This window comes from Schistocerca piceifrons, chromosome 7 (genome assembly GCF_021461385.2).
Source record: "Schistocerca piceifrons isolate TAMUIC-IGC-003096 chromosome 7, iqSchPice1.1, whole genome shotgun sequence".
Taxonomy (NCBI): Eukaryota; Metazoa; Arthropoda; class Insecta; order Orthoptera; family Acrididae; genus Schistocerca; species Schistocerca piceifrons.
Genome location: NC_060144.1, coordinates 491,038,366 through 491,059,503, shown reverse-complemented (window position 1 = coordinate 491,059,503; position 21,138 = coordinate 491,038,366).

The window sequence follows — 21,138 nt, the reverse complement described above, 5'->3', positions numbered from 1 at the left end:
CTTTTCTGCAGGTATTAGGCATTTACCTGCTATGTTCTCTTGGTTGAAATTGCTGATCTTTTCGCCTTTCCCTCGGTCTTCCTAAAGTTCTACTTCCCACTTTCGTTTTCCATTCTTGTGACATGCTCCTTCTAGTTTTCCTGTGTTTGTTAAACTCTGCGTTTAAGGTTTCCACGCCCAGTTCTTCTCTGAGGTCAGCATTCCTTCTCCTGTCGGATACTGTGTAACCAGATACTCCTCTTAGGCACCATATCTTTCATACTTGTCTTCTATATTCACTTCTTTTTGTTACAGTGCACGACTCGCTTCCATATGCCATTGTTGTTGCTGACATCGTTTAGTAGAAATTAAGTAGAGTTTCCTTTCCTATTTTAATTATGAGGGCTATGTAGATTATTCCGTTAATGTACTTAAATCTTTCTACTTTCTTTTGTATGCCAATTTCTGTCGTGTATGAGATAGTGTCCCTAAGAATTTGAACGAGTTTACTCTTTCTACTTTCTGATCATTTAACATTACTTTGCTCATAATTGGCTCCAGGCCCAAGGCCCCTAAAAGCCATAACTTTTGTTTTCTTTGAAGATTCTAATAGATTATATAACTTAGCTGTTGTGGATAAAATATGAGCAGCTGTTTAGGGTGTTTTCTCGCTATTAGCAATCACAATTTGATCATCAGCAAAGATTAATACCACAGAATAATTCTTTTCGTTGAAGTTATAATTATAAAACCTTAATTATAAAACCTTAACTTACTTATCCAATGTCTCAGCATGTCGTCAGAATAACTATTAAAACTAATCGGAGACAAACTGTATCCTTGTCTTACTTCCTAATTTGTTGCGGTCTTAGATTTTCTATTTGCTGCAGTGGTGATTTCTAATCCTTGGTACACGCTTTCTGTTATCTTTATTATGGGCAGAGCTATTTCAATTTGTTAATTTTTCCGGCCTTGCTAAAGACGTCTGTGATGCTACGATTGCCGGTCGCGGTGGTCTAGCGGTTCTAGGTGCTCAGTCAGGATCCGCGCGACTGCTACGGTCGCAGGTTCGAATCCTGCCTCGGGCATGGATGTGTGTGATGTCCTTAGGTTAGTTAGGTTTAAGTCGTTCTAAGTTCTAGGGGACTGATGACCACAGATGTTAAGTCCCATAGTGCTCAGAGCCATTTGAACCATTTGATGCTACGATTAAACTGAAGAAAGACATCCGTATGCTGATATTAACTTGCACCGGAAGAATAATTAATACGCGGAAAAAATTATTAACCTCATCACTATTACAGGACAAAATCTTTCTTCACTTTAACTGTTGAACTGTAAGACAAAAAAATGGCTCTGAGCACTATGGGACTTAACATCTGAGGTCATCAGTCCCCTAGAACTTAGAACTACTTAAACCTAACTAACCTAAGGACATCACACACATCCATGCCCGAGGCAGGATTCGAACGTGCGACCGTAGCAGTCGCGTGGTTCCGGACTGAAGCGCCTAGAACCGCTCGGCCACACCGGCCGGCATCTGTAAGACCATGTGAGTCTACTTGTTGTAGTGTAAAGAAAGCAATGGAAGACACTGAAGATGACTGTCCCACACTAAATGTGTTTAAAACTATAAACATGTCCTTATAATTACTGCACCAATTAATTTAACATCTACGTTTCGATAGTGTACTGTTCCTCCAATGATAAGGTCACGAGAGTAACGAAATTTATGGTAAGCGAAGAACCAGTGAACATCTTTACAAAATTCCACACGTCTACTCGAACTGGATTAGAGAATCCACGGAAAATTTAATTGGGATTATAAAACTGAGGTTTCACCTCGATCGTCTCTGTTTTGAGAGGTGTGCTACGTTCTAAGCAGATATAGCGTTTGTAGTGCGATTTTATCAGCCACTTCAGATAACGTTAACAAGTTCCAAGAACTGCCTGGAGACACAGTCACGATGTTTGCGCCTTCGCTGCAGCATCGCTTGCCAGGTGTATTCCTATCACTGGTCGATCTGCGCCCACGTTCCAAGAAAGTTGCGCAGCTGGGGGGCACAGTTGAATGTCTGAGTAGATGTCTCCGCGCTCCTGGCGCCAGCGGAGCGTGCAAGGCAGAGCACTTGCGTCACTCTCCGAGCACAAGACAATTGTCTCACTTCGACCAGATGTCCAGGTGATATTTTCTCAAGTCAAATTCCGCGAGTGGTTTACACTGCGAGGATTGAAATGTAGGTGGGTGTCGTGTTGGAGTCACGATACTGTCACATCTCTGGGTGATATATTTCGATGTGGCGACTTATTTGAAAGATCGATTGACATTGTGACCTCCAATACGAACTCGCCTAAGGGCGAAGATTCAGAAATTATGCAAAGGAGGTGTTTCTTACTGAGTGACCATGCAGCTTCTAGGTCTGCTCCTTTTGCCAGTTTATGCAGTGCGCCTTCCTTGAGTGGCACTGCCATGCTCCATTAACGCTATTCCGTCTTTATGCAGCATGTCGACTAAAAAATTAGTTTACTACAGAAAATTATGAACGCGTAGCATGATAAAGCAACGAATTTTTTGTAACATGATCTCAAGCTTTCCTGGCAAATCAATTTTTTGCATTGTTGTCGGGTGTCCTGACGGTTGCAGTCGTTTGCGTAACACGATATTTCGATAGCGTACCGTGCCGTAATCTTCAGTGATAGGACCGCTGTTATACTATATACAGGGTGATCCATTGATCGTGACCGGGCCAAATATCTCACGAAATAAGCTTCAAACGAAAAAACTACAAAGAACGAAACTCGTCTAGCTTCAAGAGGGAAACCAGATGGCGCTATGGTTGGCCCGCTAGATGGCGCTGCCATAGGTCAAACGGATATCAACTGCGTTTTTTAAAAATAGGAATACCCATTTTTTATTACATATTCGTGTAGTACGTAAAAAAATGAATGTTTTAGTTGGACCACTTTTTTCGCTTTGTGATAGATGGCGCTGTAATAGTAACAAACGTGTAAGTACGTGGTATCACGTAACATTCCGCCAGTACGGACGGTATTTGCTTCGTGATTCGTTACCTGTGTTAAAATGGACCGTTTACCAATTGCGGAAAAGGTCGATATCGTGTTGATGTATGGCTATCGAGATCAAAATGCCCAACGGGCGTGTGCTATGTATGCTGCTCGGTATCCTGGACGTCATCATCCAATTGTCCGGGCCGTTCGCCGGTATTTACGTTATTTAAGGAAACAGGAAGTGTTCAGCCACATGTGAAACGTCAACCACGACCTGCAACAAATGATGATGCCCAAGTAGGTGTTTTAGCTGCTGTCGCGGCTAATCCGCATATCAGTAGCAGACAAACTGCGCGAGAATCGGGAAGCTCAAAAACGTCGGCGTTGAGAATGCTACATCAACATCGATTGCATCGGTACCATACTTCTATGCACCAGGAATCGCATGGCGACGACTTTGATCGTCGTGAACAGTTCTGCCACTGGGCACGAGAGAAGTTACGGGACGATGAAAGATTTTTTGCACGCGTTCTATTTAGCGACGAAGCGTCATTGACCAACAGCGGTAACGTATACTGGCATAATATGCACTATTGGGCAACGGAAAATCCACGATGGGTGCGTAAAGTGGAACATCAGTGACCTTGGCGGGTTAATGTATGGTGCGGCATTATGGGAGGAAGGATAACTGGCCCCCATTTCATCGATGGCAATCTAAATGGTGCAATGTATGCTGATTTCCTACGTAATGTTCTACCGATGTTACTACAAGATGTTTGACTGCATGACAGAATGGCGATGTACTTCCAACATGATGGATGTCCGGCACGTAACTCGCGTGCGGTTGAAGCGGTATTGAATGGGATATTTCATGACAGGTGGATGGCCCGCACGTTCACCGGATCTGACGACCCCGGATGGTTTTCTGTGGGGAGAGTTGAAGGATATTTGGTATCGTGATCCACCAACAATGCCTGACGACATGCGTGAGCGCATTGTCAATGCATGTGCGAACATTACGGAAGGCGATCTACTCGCTGGTGAGAGGAATGTCGTTACACGCATTGCCAAATGCATTGAGGTTGACGGACTTCATTTTGAGCATTTATTGCATTAACGTGGTATTGACAGGTAATCACTCTGTAACAGCATGCGTTCTCAGAAATGATAAGTTCACAAAGGTACATGTATCACATTGGAACAACCGAAATAAAATGTTCAAACTTACCTACGTTCTGTATTTTAATTTAAAAAGCGTACTTGTTACCAACTGTTCATCTAAAATTGTGAGCCATATGTTTGTGACTATTACAGCGCCATCTATCACAAAGCGAAAAAAGTGGTCCAACTAAAACATTCATATTTCTTTACGTACTACACGAATATGTAATAAAAAACGCAGTTGATATTCGTTCGACCCATGGCAGGGCCATCTAGCGGGCCAACCATAGCGCCATCTGTTTTCCCCCTAAGGGCTAGACAAGTTTCGTTCTTTGTACTATTTTCGTTTGACGCGTATTTCGTGAGATATTTGGCCCGATCAATGGACCGCCCTGTATACATAAATGATTTGACGGATAGGATGGGCAGCAATTTACAGTTGCTGAAGCTGCCGTGGTGTCCGGTAAGATGTCAAAGTTTGGTGTTTGTAGAAAGATACAAGACGAATTAGACAAAATTTCTAGTTGGTGTCATGAATGGCAGGCAGCTAGCCCTAAATTTGGAAAAATGTAAGTTGATGAGGATGAGTAGGAAGGTCAAATTTTTAATATTTGGGTACAATGTTGCTAGTGCCCTGCTTGACACTGTCAAGTCATTGAAATATCTGGGAGTAACGTTGCAGAGCGAAATGAGGTGAGACGAGTATGCGAGAACAGTGGTAGGGAAGGCGAATGGTCTTCTTCGGTTTATTGGAAGAATTATAGGAAAGAGCGACGCTGATACGACCTATTCTTGAGTACTCCTCGAGTGTTTGGGATCCGTGCCTGGTCAGACTGAAGGAAGACATCGAAGTGATTCAGAAGCGGGCTGCTAGATTTGTTACCGGTAGGTTCGAACCACATACAAGTGTTACGGCGATACTTCGGGAACTCGAATTGGAATCCCTGGAGGGAAGGCGCCGTTCTTTTTCGAGAAAAAACATTGAGAAAATTTAGAGACCCGGCATTTGAAGCTTGATTGCCGAATGATTCTAATGGCGCGAACATGCATTGCCCATAAGGACCACGTAGACAAGGTACGAGAAATTAGGGCTAATACGGAGGCATATAGATAGTAGTTTTTCACTCGTTCTACCTGCGAGTAGAACATTCAAGGAAATGAGTTGTATTGGTACAGGTTCCTCCGCCACACTCCAAACGGTGGCTTGCATAGCATTGATGTAGATGTAGATGTAGATGTAGATACACACTGAAGCGCCGAAGAAACTGGTAAAACTCGTACTCAAATAGAGACACATGTAAACAGGGAGAATAAAGTGTACCGGTCGGCATCGTCGATATAAGGCAACAAGTGTCTGACGTAGTTGTTAGATTGGTTATTGCTACTACAAGGGCGTGTTGCCAAGGTTTGAGTGAGTTTGAATGAGGTGTTATAGACGACGCACGAGCGATGGGACACAGCTTCTCCGAGGTAGAAATATCAGTAATCTGGTAAAACATCAAATCCCCGATATCGTTACGGGCGCAAAAAGGTCCTGCAAGAATGGGATCAACGAAGACTGAAGAGAATCGTTCAACGTGACAGAACAGCAACCCAATGCTGCGCCATCAACAAGTGTCAATGTGCGAACCATTCAACGAAACATCATTCATATGGGCTTTCAGCGCCGAAGGCCCACTCGTGTACCCTTGATGACGTACGACACACAGCTTTACGCCTCGCCTGGGCCCGTTTACACCGACATTGGACTGTTGATGACTGGAAACATGTTGCCTGGTTGGACGATTTTCGTTTAAAATTGTATCGAGTGGATGGAAGTGTACGGGTATGGAGACAACCTCATGAATCCATGGAGCCTGCATGTCAGCAGGGGTCTGTTCAAGCTGGTGGAGGGTCTGTAATGGTGTGGGGCGTGTGCAGTTGGAGTCATATGGGACCCCTGATACGTCTAGATACGACTCTGACAGGTGACTAGTATGTAAGCGTCCTGTCTGATCACCTGCATCCATTCATGTCCATTGTACATTCCGACGGACTTGGGCAATTCCAGCATCACAACACGACACCACACACCTCCAGAATTGCTGCAGAGTGGCTCCAGCAACACGCTTCCGAGTTTAAACACTTACGCTGGCCACCAAATTTTGCAGACATTAACATTATTGAGCATATCTGGAATGCCTTGCAACTTGCTGTTCAGAATAGATCTCTGCCCCCTTGTACTCTTACGGGTTTATGGAGAACCCTGCAGGATTCAGGGTATCAGTTGCCTACAGCATTACTTCAGACATTAGTCGAGTGCATGCCAGATCGTTTTGCGGCATTTCTGTGTGTTCGCGGGAGCGCTGCACGATATTGGACAGGTGTACCAGTTTCTTTTGCTCTTCAGTGTATTTAGAATGACCGTCTTCGTTACGGCGGGCCTCCTTTAAACTGTTATCACTCCTCACTGCAGCATCGTAGACAGAACCGACTGTAGTCCTTTGGTGCAGAGCCGCGTGGAGGGTCTGAATTAGAGGCTCAGACGGTTCTGTGACCGAGTAGGCTGCAGATTCCTTTACTTGCGCCAGCGGCTGGCGGGGTTCTGGGTTCCGCTTAATAGGTCAGGAGCCCATTATACACAGGAAGGGGCTACACGGGTAGCGGGGGCTGTTTGGAAGGGACTGGGCGGTTTTTTAATGGTTATAGGGTCTCACTAAACCACAGAAATGCGTGCGTCTAAAAGGGGGCAGGTGAAACACAGTAACATAGTTGTAGAAACAATCGGTATTGTACCGAGCGAGGTGGCGCAGTGGCTAGCACACTGGACTCGCATTCGGAAGGACGACGGTTCAATCCCGCGTCCGGCCATCCTGTTTTAGGTTTCCCGTGATTTCCCTAAATCGCTCTAGGCAAATGTCAGGATGGTTCCTTTGAATGAGCACGGTCGACTTCCTTCCTTAATCCGATGAGACCGATGACCTCGCTGTCTGGTCTCCTCCCCCCCAGACACAACAACAATCGGTATTGTAGTTTTAACTTGTCGTAGCTGGGTCGGGAAATAACCAGAGCTCCAAGCCTTAATAGAAAGCACTGAAGCTCAAATAGTTATTTGTAGGTAAAGCTGGCTAAAACGGGAAATATGTTCAGCCGAATTTTTTCAAACGACCTAACAGTGTTCTGAAAGGATAGATTAAATACAGTTGCTGGTGGAGTATTTATTGCTATCAGAAGTAGTTTATCTTGTAGTGAAACTGAATTAGATAGTTCTTACGAAATACTATGGGTTATACTTGACAATCGGACTAAACTATTAACTGGATCGTTTTACAGACCCCCCCCCCTCCCCCTCGACTCAGAAGATATAGTTTCTGAACAGTTAAAAGAAAACCTGAGTCTCATTTCAAATAGGTACCCCACTCATGTAATTATAGTCGGTGGAGACTTCAATCTACCTTCGATGTACTGGAAAATTATACGTTCAAAACCGGCGGTAGGTAGAAAACATCATCCGAAATTGTACTGAATGCTTTCTCAGAAAATTATTTTGAACAATTAGTTCATGAGCTCACTCGAAGCGTAAATGGTTGACCCCGTAGCAGCAAAGAATCATAGATAGATAGTGAGTATCGTGACGAATACAGGGATTAGCGAGCACAAGGCACTAGCTGCTAGATTGAATACCGTAACTCTTACAATCATCAAAAAGAAACGCAAAGTATATCTATTTAAAAAAGCTGATAAAAATGCTCTTAACACCTTTTTAAGAGACAGTCTCCATTCCTTCCGATCTGATCACTTAAGCGTAGAAAAGATGTGGAATGATTTCAAAGAGATAGTATCGACGGCATTTGAGAGATATATATCACATAAATTAATAAGTGATATTACTCATCCCCCATGGTACACAAAACGAGTCAGATTGCTGTTGCAGAAGCAACGAAAAAAGCATGCCAAACTTAAAAGAGCGCAAAAACCCCAAGATTGGCAAAATTTTGCAGAAGCTCGAAACTTCAAAGCGAGATGCTTTTAATAATCTTCACAACAAATCTCTGTCTCGGAACCTGGTAGAAAAGCCAAAGAGATTCTGGTCATACATAAAGCACACCAGTGGTAAGACGCAATCAATACCTTCACTGTGCAGTAACAACGGCGAAGTCACTGATGACAGTGCCAGTAAAGCAGAGTTATTAAACACCGTTTTCTGATACTCCTTCACCAAAGAAGACGAAGTAAATATTCCTGTATTCCAATCAAGAACAACTGCGAGGATGAGAAACATAGAAGCAAATATCCTCGGTGTAGCAAAGCAGCTTAAATCACTTGATAAAGGAAACGCCTCCGGTCCAGATTGTATACCAGTCAGGTTTCTCTCAGAGTATGCTGATAAAATAGCTCCATATTTAACAATTATATACGACCTCTCGCGCACAGAAAGATCCCTACCTAAAGACTGGAAAATTGCTCAGGTCACACCACTACCCAAAAAGGGAAATAGGAGTAATTCGCTGAATTATAGGCCCATATCCCTAACGTCAATTTGCAGTAAGGTTTTGGATCATATATTGTATTCTAACATTATGAATTACCTCGAAGAAAACGTTTTATTGACACATACTCAGCACTGATTCGGGAAACATCGTTCTTGTGAAACACATCTAGCTGTTTATACTCATGAAGTAATGAGTGCTATCGACAAGGGATGTAAAATGATTCCATATATTTAGATTTCCAGAAGGCTTTCAACACCGTTCCTCACAAGCATCTTCTAACCAAACTGCGTGCCTATGGAATATCGCCTCATTTGTGCGACTGGACTCGTGATTTCCTGTCAGAGAGGTCACAGTTCGTAGTGATAGACGGAAAATCATCGAGTAAAACAGAAGTAATGTCCGGCGTTCCCCAAGGAAGTGTTATAGGCCCTCTATTGTTCCTGATCCATATTCACGACATAGGAGACAACCTGAGTAGCCCTCTTAGATTATTTACAGATGATGCTGTCATTTATTGTCTTGTAAAGTCATCAGATGACCAAAATGAATGGCAAAATGATTTAGATAAGATATCTGTGTGGAAAGGAAATCCGCTAAATTTCGATTACGCGCTAAGGCTGTAAATTCAAGTAAATACTTAGGGATCCCAATAACAAGTAACCTAAACTGGAACGATCACACAGATAATGTTGTGGGTAGAGCAAATCAAAGACTGCGGTTCATTGGAGCCGGCCGGTGTGGCCGTGCAGTTCTAGGCGCTCCAGTCTGGAACCGCGTGACCTCTACGGTCGCAGGTTCGAATCCTGACTCGGGCATGGATGTGTGTGATGTCCTTAGGTTAGTTAGGTTTAAGTAGTTCTAAGTTCTAGGGGACGGATGACCACAGATGTTAAGTTCCATAGTGCTCAGAGCCATTTTTGCTGTTCACTGGCACAACACTTAGAGAGTGCAACAGAACTTAAGAGACTGCTTACACCACACTTATCCGCCATATTCTGGAGTATTGCTGGGCGATGTGGGATCCGCATCAGGTGGGACTGACGGATGACATCGAAAAAGCTCAAAGAAGGGCGGCTCGTTTTGTATTATCGCGAAATAGGAGAGATATTGCCACAGACATTATGCGTAAATTGGAGTGGCAATCATTAAAACAAAGGCGTTTTTTGTTGGGACGAGATCTTCTCATGAAATTTCAATAACCAGTTTTCTCCTCCGATTGCGAAAACATTCTATTGGCACCTACCTATATAATGAGAAATGATCATCACGATAAAATGAGAGAAATCAGAGCTGGCACAGAAAAATTTGTGTTCGTTTTTTCCCGCCCGCTTTTCGAGAGAGGAACGGTAGAGACAGCTTCAAGGTGGTTCATTAAACCCTCTGCCAGACACTTAATTGTTAAATACGGAGTAATCACGTAGATGTAGATGTGCACCCCTTCCATCACTGCCCAGTAGCGCGCTGCATCGGGTGGAGTACTGGGGGAGGCGATTGTCGAATGCTGGGCTCGAACCCTGGTGCCTCAGTGCTGCCACCACCGTCGGGCGCTGAAGTCGCTCTCGGCTGACTTTCTGACATCAGCTGGCTGATCGCTGGGTCCCACGTATTTCTGAAAGTGAAGCCACTGTGTCTGTTGATCAGGCCGTCGACCACTCGTATTCAAATAGCCTCCTTCAAAACACAATCCCGTAACGACGACGTCTGTCTTAGCACTTCCGTTTGTTCATATTCCATCGAGTCCCCTGTTGTCATGCAATGTTTCCGACCGCCGATTCTCTTGGTTGCTGAAGTTTCCTTTGCTCCTTCCTTCGACTGTTCACACAGTCTGTCCAGTGTATGCCTTGTAGCACGTTGGTGGAATACGGTAGAAATCCAGTTCATGGAATCCCCAGTCATTTTCCACGGTACCTAAGAGTGCAAACATTTCCTGATGTGGACAGGAAACAAATCAAGTTCAGATCGTGCCAGTTTGGTTCGATATGGTAGATACACCGTTGCCTTATGCTGCTCGTCGTATTCTGTTTGCAAGGCCTGAAAGCACGTTCTTGAATACGTCGTTAAGGCGGTTGATCTCTTTTGGTGGGCTTTCTTTGTCCGATATTACACGGGACCTGTGGATCAGTGTACGTGGCGCACCCTGACTCTGTGAATGGACACGACGAGGACGGTAAGACAATGGTGTATCTACTCATGTAATGTTACAGGAGTTTAACAGAACTATGGGAAACTTGCATTCAAATAGGGCAGAAAGCATGGACACACTCCTTCGGAAGTTCTCATATATTCGGGGGGAAGTGGAAAATTAAATATAGAGAGTGATTTTTTCCACCGTGTACAAATTCTAGAGACTGATAGATAAGATGGAACAAAAATGATCTAATGAACTTATGTTCGGAAACGTATGGTTTCCATGCTAGAGATAATTTATTCAATCTTGCTTTGTCACAGGGAAGCCACAGTTACAGTACGCGTAGTTTTCTCCTAGAGGATGGTACTGTTCCTCATACGTCACGCCCTAGTGCCCTCTCCTGCCATAGTGTTTGGTAGCGTTGTGTCCGATTCACTTCTCTTGCTGACTCACCTTGTAGTGGATGTAATACAGCGTTGTACGCAATGGTTCAGTATTCAAATCGAGAACTTGCCGACATGACTATTTACGAAAAGGCAAGTGGCAACGGGCGGCGGACAGCGAGGTTGTGTCAGGAGACCTATCCCCGCCGACTGCAACCACAGCATTCAATGTTTTCAACAGTGTTCGCCGTTTGTCTGAGTCAGCGTCTTTCGGGAAACAGGAAAGTGTTTCACCGTTTTTCTGAGAGAGTAGTTTCAGGAAGCAGGAATTCATGAAGGACGTACCCGAAATGTTCGGACACCAGACTTGGAGGAAAATGTGATTAATACTGTGGAAGGCGACCGCCGTGTCAGTACCAGGCAGTTGTCCCGACAGTATGTGGTAAACCAGACGACCGTGTGGAACATTCTCCATGGCAGTTGTTACTACCCGTGTCACTTACAGCTTGTACAGAAATTACTGGCGACAGACTGTCCACGTTCGGAGCAGTTTTGTCACTGATTTCTTCACCTGGCAACCACGATTTCGTGATATGTGTCGTCCACCCAATTCACAGATGAGGCCATCTTTACGCAGAGTGGTATGTTCAACTTTCATAACAGTCATCTGTGGAATAGTATGTAGAACCCCCATTGTATGGTGACAGCGGATCATCAGCCTTGGTGCAGCCGGAATGTGTGGGCCGGGATAATTGGCGACCGTATTTTCCTCCCAGAACTATCGGTGTTTCTTGAGGTTGATTTTGACTGCCTGCTACAGGTGCCACTGATGATTCGAAGGGTTATGTGTTGCTATAGAAGATGTTAAAAATTAGGTAGACTTACTGGTTACGAAATGAGGAGATTCTCAGCAGAGCCGGCGAGGAGGCAAACATATGGAGAACATTTACAAGAAGGTGGGACAAGGTGACAGGATACATGTTATGGCATCGAGGAATAACTTCCATGGTGCTCGAGAGAGCTGTATAGGGCGAAATGTTAGGGGAAGACAGAGATTGGAATACATACAAAAAATAATTACGGATGTTGGATATAAGTGCTTCTCTGTGATGCAGTTAGTACAGGACAGAAATTCGTGGGCCAGAAGACTGGTTAAAAATAAAAGAAGTCGTGATGAAATATTTCATGACATAATACAGGGTGTTTGTGATGGAACATTCGCTAACTGAGGGGACCCAATGGAAGAGAGTGAGCATAGGACAGTGAAACTTTGCGGAAACATTGCTGTTGTTTTACGAGTAAAGCGCTGCTCACTTTGCCCAGACCCATGTTGACTGTCTACAATTATAACGCAAACTAATTATTGGGTTTCAGTCTACGTCACAGTACCAATATCGGTACCTAAAGGCAAGTCATGACACTAGTACTAGTAATAATAAGACTCGATTCACACGAGCGATTTATTATCGCGAGCTTCTTGCGTGAGTTTCTTGCGGGGCTCTGCAGTGTATATGAAATAATGGAGCCGAGCACACTACGGCAATGACGCCACCACATCACAGCGACCTCGCTGATTTCCGAGAAGCAATAGTCATTGAAGTGAATGAGCAGTGAACACGCGTTCGAAATCTCGGCAGCATCTACCGTCAACCTGCCATGGATGCAGCCGATTTAGACACGGAATTATTCACTGAAGGGGTAAAAAAAAATGCCCTGGAATATGGGACACATTTCGCAAGAATTATCACTAAAGGATTAAGAGGAGAGCCACGTGGATCCACGTGTGTGTAAAGTTTTGTCAGGTTTTTGCTGCGAAATCGTATCAGGAGAGAAATGATACAGGTCAACATCACTGTTAAACTATTTTTTATTTGTGTTCTGGAAGTGGTGTTTTTCCTCGAATGTTGGAATTTAAAACTTCAGATAGTGCTAAGCAGCAAACGCTTTACTCCCTTATGGGGCCCTTTTATGTGAAGGAAGAAATCTTCTGTTAACAATAGCAGTTTAAATTTTGTTACATCAGCCAGTTGAACGTAATCAATGCTTTACTGTATTTCACCCACAAAATACATGGTTCCACTCATTTGAATAGTTTTGTGGACTGAAAAGTCGTTCATGTTCGGGAACACATTAAATCTGGTCTGTTCCTAATTTATTTTACCTCTAAACAAAGTGATTTATTTATCGGGTACTTGAATATAGAAAGCCTTAACAACATCAAAAATAAAAATACCTGCCGATGGAATGTAGTTTATAAAAGACTTTTATCTTGATAATATGAATATTTATATGTGTGTTTAGAGAGAGTGAGAGAGAGAGAGAGAGAGAGAGAGAGAGAGAGAGAGAGAGAGAGGGAGATTTTTTGATTGAGATTTTTACTTTAATTCGTAACTGGTATCTGAATTTTGGTTGCTACCTTCTTGAATGATCAGCTTCGGCACCAGTTGGTGATGTATTATAATTTGTAGGAAGTTATTGTTCTTTAAGGTTTAAAATACGGCTCTTTTAGTTACTTGGGCGTATTTCAGATAGCTTTGAGCCCAAGTTTTCGTAGCTTTTCGTACCTAAAGGACCACTGTTGTAAGTAAGATCAAACAGCAATCTGCCTTTCGTGAGAACAGGTCATTGCTTAGCACACAAACTTCCTTCACGTCCAGCTACTTCAAAATTGGTCAGTGGAGTTCAGCACCATACTATTGTACAAGGACATAATCCAATTACTGTAATTAAGAAATTATGAGAGGTTGTTACTTATTGAATGAAAACTATAGAGAATGCATTTCTCTCCTGTATTTTAGTGAGCTTTGTACACTTACAATGCTGTCGATTGATAGACAGTGACGACAATGCAGTTCACCTCCTTTTCCAAAAACAAGATATTTCTATTCTTCACTTCCAGAAAATTTGTATACATAAATGTTTGTCAACTCTTACACATACTTCACTCGGTTTTATCATTAAAATATCAATTTTCATTAAATGTAACAATACGTTCTGAGCGACGTCCTAGCAACACGTCCTCTTTCCACAAAATACAGATTAACAGTTCTCTTTTTTTTAAATAAATCAATTGTCTTTTTTTTTTTTAGAGTCCATACTCAAAGATTCACAACTACTATCGTTTCGGGGATTGCGCGCTAGAGAGTTTGTTGCTGTCCAGCTGCGCTTCACTTCACTTCAAGTACTTTTTGAATCAAATTTAGATTTACGGTGTTTACGTACATTAATTAGCTTCTCAGAATAAAATCAGACACAAATTAGTTAAAAAAAAAGGGGGCAGTGAGGCTCACATAACATTACAAGTTGTCGTGAACGTGTTGTATGGAGCCTCACGGGATCTGACGACGTATTATTAACAGCGCAAATACACACACACACACACACACACACACACACACACACACACACAAAGATACGCACCCATACACACACGCATACATACACAAAAAAATCAATACTCCAGGTCTCTAAAAATGATTATCAGTTGACGTTATAGCTGTTGTTTTACTGTTAATTCATGGAACGTCTGAACTTTCATTCGAAAATAAAGAATGTACTTTCTTCGCTTAACTCTATAAGCGGTGTCACGAACGCTCCTTTCAGCAGCCGGGAACTAATCATTGGGTGAGTGCAAAACATCCTGTAGCGTCTCTTAATGTATTCGTAAGCGAAATTAGCAAACACTGCATGTTTCCTTCTGCCTGCGTGCATACTGTTTGGCTTCCAATCTATTACTACTGCGCAATTATCGCTGCGATGCCGCCGCGTGTCGAAACGACTTCTGATGCCGCGATCTCACTGCGAGCACGGGCGGCTGTTACTCGCTCATGAGCATTGAGACTTACAACGCAAATGCTGTAGCGCACAGTCTGAACATAATTTCTATGAAGTTGGGTACCCATGCGGTAAATAGGTTTCCGCCTTCACTGACTATAAAGATGGGTACCTACACTGACTATAAAGCTGGGTAACCACACAGTTAAAAGTTTTCCGCCTACACTGGCCCAAATAGCATAAATTTAATTATGAGTGCTCCCATTTACTATGTGGCGAGGAATTCGGCAGAAGGCGTCGTGCGCGACGCACATTCGTTTTCTGAAGCTTGTGTAACCATTATCCTCAGAGATGCAGCGTTATTAGCTTGATAATTTGTCACGGTGCTCACGCTGAGTACAGCTCAGGCGCCGCCCCGTACTTGGCAGCTGACGCAGCGCCATTCTTTAGCTCTAGGATGACTGCGCACACCACCCTACCACACCTCTCAAGCAACAGTGCAACTTGCTAGCGCCTCGTGTCTGAGTCATTTTGAGGGTCATTTTTTGAATTGCTGATCATTGCGATTAGTGTAGCTAACACGAAAGAGTTCAAATTTTTAGTGTTGTTTTACTAATTGTGACTTACGATAATTTATCGCCAGTATTGGAAACTGTTTTGTGTGTGGTTAATCTGTAAGACCCACGTAGTAGATATGGGAGCAGTACCTTTGGTCTACCATTTCTTCCAGCAAAGTACAGTGAAGGTAAGAAAAGTGTATGTGGAAAGCGATGGGTCGGCCCGGTTGGTCGAGCGGTTCTAGTCGCTACAGTATGGCACCGCGCCACCGCTATGGTCGCAGGTTCGAATCTTGCCCGGGCATGGATGTGTGTGATGTCCTTAGGTTAGTTAGGTTTAAGTAGTTCTAAGTTCTAGGGGACTGATGACCTCAGATGTTAAGTCCCACAGTGCTCAGAGCCATTTTTTGGAAAGCGATGGTTTTGTCGGTTTGATTCTCTTTGCTTTGGGACTCAGGCACAATTGTGTTTACGAAAGTGCTTTCTCTGTTATGTATTACGTTATCAAGCGACCACGATTCCTAAAAATTCAACGTCCACCACAGGAAATCCGTCGGCCACGGTGGCCGAGCGGTTCTAGGCGCTTCAGTCCAGAACCGCGCGACTGCTACGGTCGCACGTTCGAATCCTGCCTCGGCCATGGATGTGTGTGATGTCCTTAGGTTAGTTAGGTTTAAGTAGTTCTAAGTTCTACGGATCTGATGACCTCAGATGTTAAGTCGCATAGTTCTCAGAACCATTTGAACAGGAAATCCTTTCTCGATCAAAGCACTTCCGATATCCCTACCCCTAAACATATGTGCGAAGGAGAGAGTGCGTCACATGTCTATTTTGCAACTATCAACAAGCAAGTAGGTTCTTCGGGCATTGTGTTACTACTTGTTGAACAACTATTTAAGTTACTTCAGTGTTTGCAAATACTTTATATGTGTACTTATTGTATTTATTTTACCTTAGCGTTTCTTTTTATTTATTTAAAATTCCATCAGTGGTTGCATTTTCGTCTGATTTCTGCCTACATCCACGGATGTTATTTGCATGCAGATTTTCCAAGTTTTCTTACGTTTGCAACTTATGGTTTTGACTATTACTCTGACTTTCAGTAATATACATTTCAGGACGTAAACAACGACTGAATATTGCACAATTTTACTTTTTATTTTCGTGCAAGAAAAACGTGAATAAACATCAGTGATTCAGTATTTGGTCCTGTTCTGTAACACTCTCTTGGGGTACTTTTATGGCTGAGGATTTACTGTCATTAGGAAAGACATACTATGTTTTATATGCTAGGAACACGTGAATACAACTACAATTCTGGTCTGATACTCAGTACGCTCGTATTTTATTGATAAGGCCACAATGTGGAACTGTATCGAACGGCTTCCGGCAGCCGACAAACATGGAATCAACGTGCCATTTGTATCTGGGTCTCATGGATGAAGTTAGTGAAATGGGTGTTACGATATCATTGTCTGAAAAATCCATGTAGATTTCTGTAGAGGGGATTTTGGTCTCCAGTAAGGTCATACCAGGCGAGCATAAAAAGTGTATCAGTATTATACAACAGACTTACGTCACATACATAGGTCTATAGTTGTGCGTATCTGTTCAACGATTATCTTTGGAAATGGGAATAATCAGTGCATCCTTCCAATCACTTGAACCACTTTGTTCGTCCGGTGACCTGCAACAGATTTCTCTTAGATGAGGAGCAAGATGATCCGCATTATTTATGCTTATTATATAGGTATCCTCGCTTTAGGGCCTTTAGAGTGCTATGAAACCAGCAGTGAACTTTCACCTTCTTGCGCCGCTCCACTACAGCACATCTTTATGGCAGATAACTTAGCTACCTGTGGAGTTGATGAGGGCTACGCGAAATCTGCAAATGACAGCAAATGTTTCTCTGACGTTGTTGAGTCGGGAAGTCGTGGTGAGTGGTGTTGAGTTCCACCACTATACAGGGTGTTACAAAAAGGTACGGCCAAACTTTCAGGAAACATCCCTCACACACAAATAAAGAAAAGATGTTATGTGGACATGTGTCCGGAAACGCTTAATTTCCATGTTAGAGCTCATTTTAGTTTCGTCAGTATGTACTGTACTTCCTCGATTCACCGCCAGGTGGCCCAATTGAAGGAAGGTAATGTTGACTTCGGTGCTTGTGTTGACATGCGACTCATTGCTCTACAGTACTAGCATCAAGCACATCAGTACGTAGCATCAACAGACTAGTGTTCATCACGAACGTGGTTTTGCAGTCAGTGCAATGTTTACAAATGCGGAGTTGTCAGATGCCCATTTGATGTATGGATTAGCACGGGGCAATAGCCGTGGCACGGTACGTTTGTATCGAGACAGATTTCCAGAACGAAGGTGTCCCGACAGGAAGAAGTTCGAAGCAATTGATCGGCGTCTTAGGGAGCACGGAACATTCCAGCCTATGACTCGCGACTGGGGAAGACCTAGAACGACGAGGACACCTGCAATGGACGAGGCAATTCTTCGTGCAGTTGACGATAACCCTAATGTCAGCGTCAGAGAAGTTGCTGCTGTACGAGGTAACGTTGACCACGTCACTGTATGGAGAGTGCTACGGGAGAACCAGTTGTTTCCGTACTATGTACAGCGTGCGCAGGCACTATCAGCAGCTGATTGGCCTCCACGAGTACACTTCTGCGAATTGTTCATCCAACTGTGGGTCAATCCTCGTTTAAGTGTAAATGTTCTCTTTACGGATGAGGCTTCATTTCAACGTGATCAGATTGTAAATTTTCACAATCAACATGTGTGGGCTGACGAGAATCCGCACGCAATTGTGCAATCACGTCATCAACACAGATTTTCTGTGAACGTTTGGGCAGGCATTTTTGGTGATGATTGGGCCCCATGTTCTTCCACCTACGCTCAGTGGAGCACGTTATCATGATTTCATACGGGATACTCTACCTGTGCTGCTAGAACATGTGCCTTTACAAGTACGACACAACATGTGGTTCATGCACGATGGAGCTCCTGTACATTTCAGTCGAAGTGTTCGTACGCTTCTCAACAACAGATTCGGTGGCCTCCACGCTCTTCTGTCCTGAACCATCTTGACTTTCATTTATGGGGGCATTTGAAAGCTCTTGTCTACGCAACCTCGGTACCAAATGTAGAGACTCTTCGTGCTCGTATTGTGGACGGCTGTGATACAATACGCCATTCTCCAGTGCTGCATCAGCGCATCAGGGATTCCATGCGACGGATGGTGGATGCATGTATCCTCGCTAACGGAGGACATTTTGGAAGTCACGCTGATACGTTCTGTTGCTGTGTGTTTCCATTCCATGATTAATGTGATTTGAAGAGAAGTAATAAAATGAGCTCTAACATGGAAAGTAAGCGTTTCCGGACACATGTCCACGTAACATATTTTCTTTCTTTGTGTGTGAGGAATGTTTCCTGAAAGTTTGGCCGCACCTTTTGGTAACACCCTGTATAGGTAGCGACGACCAGTGGATTCGCGCGGGAGGGCGCTCTGGACAAAGTGAAGTAACACCGTTTATTGCTGACTGTCACGCTGCTTGAAGGTCTGGCTTCATGTGGTTCTATTGAGGATGCGGTTGTCACACCTCATACTGATGATTGTCACTTTAGCAACACGACAAAACAATGTTGAATTTCAACAGACTTTCCTGCTTTTGGTGCCTCTCGCTGGGGCACAGTTAAAAGAAAATGTCAACAAACTTCACACAGGTGTCACCTCGAGGGACTCCCCATACATTGCACACACACAGGACTGAATCCCGCTGTATTTGATGACTGAATTGGGTGATTCGTGCTGCCCGAGACGACCTGTCGTAGCGGAGTCACCAGACCTACCAACTGAAAAGCCAACTAACGCATTTGAGTAAGTGTGGATGTTAATTTGTTGCGAAGTTTGCATTTACGATGAAAGAGTACTACAATGTGCGCTGTTTTTGTGATTTATTAATGTCTGTTCTGCTCATCAGCAACTTGGTGATCAGCGTGTCAGATTGCCACGTGGAGGGTCGGTGTTCAGGTCCCGGAACGCCAGCGATTTTCCCTTGGTGTGAGAGCTGGCTCAAAATGGCTCCAAGCACTATGGGACTTAAGGGGACCACACTGTAATTCAGGTCGAAAAAAATCGATTTTCGGTTTTCATCATATTTCATTGGATTAAGGCTTTAGTTAAGTACTCTGAAAAGGATTTTGCTGAAAAAATTTTTTTTCGAGCATTTAAAGAGCATTTTCATACCACGTGTGTTTATGTGCCACGCCCACTTTTCTGTCACCCACTTTTCTGCATATATTTTAGATCTTTATATCCCCTACATTGCACACTACGGATTTTTTTTGTCTACTCCCGAGTGTGTTGGCTATCCCTGGAATGCAACGGTCTGTATTCTTTTGTTTCTGCTGTTTGTAAACAACACGCTTTCAAACACGCGGTTAGTTTTGTTTAAGTGTGATTGCGAGTCGTTGTTATACTTACGTTTGCAATGCTTGTTTACGTGTGTTTTGTTGTGTTTGTTGAAGATGACGAAACTTAAAGGCATTTTCAAGAAACGACAATTTAGAGGAAACAACTTTAGAAAGCTTTCTGTACAAGAGGTTATGTCGCCTGACAACGATGTTTCTGATTGTAATTCTTCAACAAGTGCATCATCAAAGAAGCTCTCACCATTTCAAGAGTTACAATGAATTTACTGTAAGTGACAAGGGGTGCAGTAACATTTTTATAAATTTGAGAATATTATCAAATGTAATTTCTAAATTTGTACAATGTAGACAGTGTGGTGAGTCACAGAGTGTGAAAATTTGTGAGAGTGCCAGTGGGAGAAAAGGGCTAGCAATTGTTTTGGATTTAATTTGTACTAAATGCTCAGCTCTGATTTCATTTATGAGTTCTTCAAAACCAGATGTAAGTGGCCATTATGAAATCAATACTAGATTATTTTATGCCTTACGATCCATTGGCAAGAGCATGGCTTCAGGGAGAACATTTTGTTCAGTGATGAACTTACATCAACCACCAAATAAATTTGAAAAACTGACTGCAATATTAGGGAAAGCTGTAAGTGAGGTCAGTGAGGAAAGCATGAAACTGATGCTAGGGAAGCAGTAGAAGAAAATGATGGATGTTTGGATATTGCAGTTGCACTTGATGGAAGTTGGCAGAAAAGAGAACATACTTCTCTGAATGGAGTAGTGACTGCCACGATTGTAGACTCCGGTAAAGTGTTAGATGTGGAGATAATGTCTAAATATTGCAAATGTCGTAAAGTCAATGACCATAAAGAACAGAACTGTGTGGCTAATTTTAGATGAACAAGTGGTGGTAGGGACGTTCATGGAGTACAACAAGCGTTTCATCGCTCCGTAGAACCAAGAGGCGTACGGTACACCAAATATTTGGGCGATGGTGAGAGTAAGGCATACAACAATGTGGTGAACTCTAAGCCATATGGAGATGCAATTATTAGCAAAATAGAATGTGTAGGACATGTTCAAAAACGTTTGAGAACAAGGCTGATAAAACTAACTGTTGACATGAGAGGAAAAAAATTAGAATATGGAAAATTGTTGACCGGACACGGTTGGTTAACTAAAAATGAAACAGAAAACTTGCCGCTATACTATGGGCAGGCAATAAGGAGACATAAAGA